General features: G+C 49.7%; 1 pseudogene across 1 annotated transcript; it reads left to right on the top strand.

The window, feature by feature from the left end:
- The first annotated feature begins 2,512 nt into the window (after positions 1–2,512).
- On the top strand, positions 2,513–3,941 carry LOC307051069 (serine-threonine kinase receptor-associated protein-like; annotated as a pseudogene). Its single transcript has 2 exons — positions 2,513–2,588; positions 2,911–3,941. The product of its transcript is annotated as a serine-threonine kinase receptor-associated protein-like (transcript).
- Positions 3,942–5,149: the final 1,208 nt, after the last annotated feature.

Genomic DNA, 5,149 nt, shown 5'->3' with positions numbered 1-5,149 from the left:
AGCTAATCCAGCGAGCTACTTCTCCGCAAACTCGTTATCACCTGTCTTCCTTTCCCTCCTCCTCAGCACTCACCACTGTGGACAATAACCATCTGTGCAATTATTTGTTCACTGTCATTCTGCCCACCTTCCCCACTATCCTGGAAATGCTACGACAGTAAAGGCAATGCCAGTCTTGTTGTCCCTGGAATCCTCCCCAATCAACCTTTGAGTGAGTGCATGAATGGATGAATGAATGAACCCTGCTTCCCTGGGCCTTGATCTCTTCATCCCCACAAAGGGGAGTAACAATACCTTTGGCCATGTTGCTGGGAGATCCGGGGCACGCTGCCTGTATTCAATGAGTGGGGCTTGGCACTGGCATAACTTGGAATGAGCGGGACATTGTGGGAAGGGATTTAGGAGCAGGAGAGGAAGCCGGACTCCTGGACTCTGTGAGCAAACCACTCGTGGAGTCCACCGGAGTCAGGACTGCAAAACAACTTCAGAAAGACGGGCCAGGACATACGGGGAGCCCTCCCCTTAACAGCAGGCAGGTAAGTAGTTCCCCAGGGAGAGCATCCGCTGATGCAGTCCCCACACAAATCTTGTGTCACCCACTGGGCCAGTGAGTGGGTGACAAGTACCCAAGCATGCCCAGGGTCACCTTCTGATTTCCTGGCTCCTTGAAGCAGGCCTGGGAGACAGGCATTCCTGTGCCAGCACAGTCACGTGTACCAGGCAGGGGATGGGGGAGGGGCAGAGAGATGAGAGAGCAGCATGAATACACATGACCCCTGCCCACGTGGTCTCACCTACGGTGGTGAGCCCTCCCCGACCAAAGATGGCAGCCAGGGACAGTGCAAAGGCCATGAGTCCTGCAGGGGGGCCGGGGGTCATGCCGTACTATGGGCCTCAGTTTCCCATTGGTTAAGTGACACCATTAATTCCCCTCATAGATCAAGGTGGAAACTATAAAGTCCTGAGTGCTACGAGGTGACAGGCGATTTCACCTACCTCTCTCTGCACCAAGTTTTGGATTTGCCTGTGCACAAACTGTGTGCTGATTGTCCCCTAAGCCAGCATTTCCCAAAGTGTGGCACCTGGGTGATTTCAGGCCATGTGGGGACCTGGTGGTTAAATGGCATCAGACTTCACAGTGAGGAGGCCATTCCCTGTTCAGCTCTCATGTGAGTGTTCTGAGAACCTCAAAGAGAACGTCTCGAGGTGGTGCTATCCAGCTGTCATCCTCTCATTTCTCTAGCACTTGCTAACATCCCTTTTTTAACAGACCCAGCTACTGTAGCACGCACCAGCTAGCTAGGACGGAACAGGCTTGCAATTATTTGTATCTATTTGTGGCAGGTGATACTGCTTTTCCGTTTTCAAAGATGTTATAAAGTTACCTTTTATAAATAAACATGTTAAATTCAAAAACTGAGTAGTTTCCATAAAAGTTATTGAGTAAATAACACATGTTGTTTAAGAACACACTACCAAATTAGGGAGATGGTACCAGAATGGTGGGAGATTGAATATACTGACCGCAGTTACCACCTCTGCCAGTGACACATGTATCAAGGCCCGTCCTTTCTTCTTCCTCCTGGGTCCACGGCCCAATCAGATCTCCTGACCCACCCTGGAGTTGGGTGAGGCCAGTTCCCCGGGTCAAGGCAGAAGTGATAGCACCACATCCAGACTCTCCACGGCCTCCCTTTCTCTCCCCGCACTGCCGGGTCTCAGCAAGAATCCAACATCCTCTTGAGGAAGAACCACAAGACGGAGGGCAGGGTACCTGCGAGGGGCATAGCATCCCCACCACCTTGGGAATGAACTTCCGTTGCATTCAATCACTGAGATTTTCAGGTTGTTTATAGGAATTAGCTGACTTAAGCTAATACAAAGGGGCCATCTCTAGTCCAGTTTCTATATACCAGCCTGACATCCTGGTGCTTTCCTCTGTAAAGAATAATAACTGAACACCTAACAGATGCCAGGCATAAACTGAAGGGCTTTACAGAGATGAGCTCAATTAGTCCTCATGACAGAGCTGGGAACCAGGCACTACTGAGTAGTGGGCTTATTATCTTTCAGTGAGGCGACTGAGACCCAGAGGGCATCTTGCCCAAAGTCACATATTTGGGAAGTGGTGAAGCCGAGACTTGAACCCAGGACTGTTGGAGATGCACTAGGCCGTTACTTTGCCACAGTGCGACGCAGCCTCTGCTGAGCACATCACCCAGGAACTGCTGTGCCCTGACTATGTGCCAGTCCCTGGGTTGGGTCCTGCAGGAGACGGCACAAGTGACACTGCCATGGCCTGGAGGCTGGCAAGCCAGGCGGGAAGGGAACAAGGGAGCCACATGGCACAGAGCCGGATGGAGACCGGAGAGCGCAGTCAGGGAGGGCTTCGGGAAATCTCGGCGCATCACCACTCCCCAAGAACAGGGAGGGCTCACAGAGGAGGTGGATAAGGCTTAAGGCTGGCCCAGGAGGGTGGGTGCGATCTCAGCCTGCAGAGACGAGTGGAGAGATGCGTCTCATCCGAGCCAACAGCCACCTCCTGAATCCACAGGAATTAGCCGGGGCCAGGCCTACCACCCTGTCTAGTAAGGGGACTAAAGGACCGTGGGATGAGTCTTTAACACGCTTCCCTGGATGGTGCGGATCACGGCCGCCAGTTCTCTGGTTCTCCCCCTCCCCCCCTTTTCCTCCCTTGACAGCAGTGGATCGGTTGTCTGTTGCAGACTCCCTGACCCATCCCTAACCCCTTTCTGGCCTCGGGGCCACCGGACTGGCCTTTTCGCGGGGTGGGAGTGGGGGCACCTCGAGGAGTCAGTGCCAAGAGAAGAGAAAAGACAAGACCACCCTCGGCTCCCCTTCCCCTACCCCCGCCCGGATCGCAAGGCTCACAGCCGCCGTGGCAATGAGGCCGCTCACCTGCACGGGCCACACGTCACACGCAGCCTGTGGTGGATTTGGCCTTCAGTGGCATCACGCCTTATGGCTTTTGCCTAATCGGTGCTTGCAAAGATGGTAAACCTATGCTACGCCAAGGAGATACAGGAGACTGGACTGGAATATTTTTGGGTCATGAGGGTGCTGTTTGGGATGTAACATTAAATAAGGACACCACCAAAGCATCTACAGCAGCTGCAGATTTCACAGCCGAAGTGTGGGATGCTGTCTCAGGAGATGAATGGATGACCCTGGCTCATAAACACATTGTCAAGATGGGATCTTACGCAGGATAGTAATTACTTGTTAACCGGGGGACAGGATAAACTGTTATGCATATATGACTTGAACAAACCTGAGGCAGAACCTAAGGAAATCAGTGGTCATACCTCTGGTATTAAAAAGGCTCTATGGTGCAGCGACAATAAACAGATCCTTTCAGCTGATGATAACACTGTTCGCCTTTGGGATCATGCTACTACGACAGAAGTGAAATCTCTACATTTTAATATGTCTGTTTGCAGTATGGAATATATTCCTGAGGGAGAGATCTTGGTAATAACTTATGGACGATCTATTGCAGTAAGTTTGGACCCAATTAAATCTTTTGAAGCTCCTGCAACCATCAATTCTGCATCTCTTCATCCTGAGAAAGAATTTCTTGTTGCAGGAGGTGAAGATTTTAAACTTTATAAGTATGATTATAATAGTGGAGAAGAATTAGAATCCTACAAAGGACACTTTGGTCCCATTCACTGTGTGAGGTTTAGTCCTGATGGAGAACTCTACGCTAGTAGAGTTCTGAAGATGGAACACTGAGACTATGGCAGACTGTGGTAGGAAAAACATACGGCCTTTGGAAATGTGTGCTTCCTGAAGAAGACAGTGGTGAGCTGGCAAAGCCGAAGATCAGTTTTCCAGAGACAGCAGAAGAGGAGCTAGAAGAAACTGCTTCAGAGAATTCTGATTCCATCTGTAGTGCAACTCCTGAAGTTAAGGCCTGAGCATCAGGCAGATGTACACAACTTATGGACTAAAACAAACAGAGAAAAGCATCAGCTTTCAGAGTTACTCTCTGCTTAAGGTAAACACGAGCAGTAAACAATGAGGAATATGAATTAGCTCCAGTGCTGGAACTAACCAACTTTGTGATACCTGTAACTGAAAACACAAGAGTATCAGCTGAAGGCAGATGCAGTTCAACTCTTATAGTACGATGGTCTGTTGTCTTTTTAATGAATATGTGCAAACCAACACCCAATTTCTCTTATTACAGTTAGATTTCTTGTAGCTGTTTATGTTATTATGAGAGGGAGAGTATATTGACCTATTTTTCTGACTTTTCCCTTAAAGCAGAAAGCCTTTTTTTTTTTTGCTTTAGTTATAAAGAAGAGGGGGAATACATGATAAAGTAACTGGTTTGATCTCTCTTTTATTGTATACTGCTTCTGAACATCTAATTGTTTTTAGTTGTCTAAATAAAATGCCTAAAAATAAAGCTTCCCTGGGCTGGATGAAGTACTCCTAGTTCTTTCAAGGCTACTCTTATGGCTCCTACAGCCCTCTCTATTGGCTCTTCTTTAAGAGGGCATGGGGCGTAATGGAGAGATTGTGGCGGAGGGGGCCAGACCACTCCACATCCCGATACCTGCCAGCCCCTCAGAAGTGATACGGGTGCCCAGTGCGGTGCGGCCTGCACCAGCGGAGCAGGAAGAGTCACTGCTAACGGTGAACACGTGAAACTGCACGAGGGATTCTAGACACTGGTGGCCCGCTTCCCTACAGGAGGGCCAGCTGACAGTGAAGATGGGCAGGAGAAGGACCGCTGATCAATAAGGAGTGATACGGCAGGGGCAGCCTGGCAAATGCTGCCTGATCCAGCTGAAGGAGAGTGCCGCCAGTGACATCATGTGGATGCCAGGTGCCCCTGACAGGATGTGCTGAGAAGGGCACTCCACCCACGAACGACCCAGTCTAATCGCGAGAAAACATCAGACAAACCCAGAGTGCAGGACGTTCTACAGGCCATTTGGACAGTGTTCTTCAAGACTGCCAAGGTCATGAAGAACAAGAAAGACTGAGGGTGGGAGGAATTGGGAGACGGGGATTGACACATATCCACTATTGATACTATGTATAAAATAGACAACCGATGGGAACATACTGTATAGCACAGGGAACTCTACTTAATGAACTGTGGTGACCTAAATGG

This window comes from Hyperoodon ampullatus (assembly GCF_949752795.1).
Source record: "Hyperoodon ampullatus genome assembly, chromosome: 4".
Lineage (NCBI taxonomy): Eukaryota > Metazoa > Chordata > Mammalia > Artiodactyla > Ziphiidae > Hyperoodon > Hyperoodon ampullatus.
Note: the sequence above shows the minus strand (reverse complement) of the source record. Positions and strands in the feature narration are given on the sequence as shown.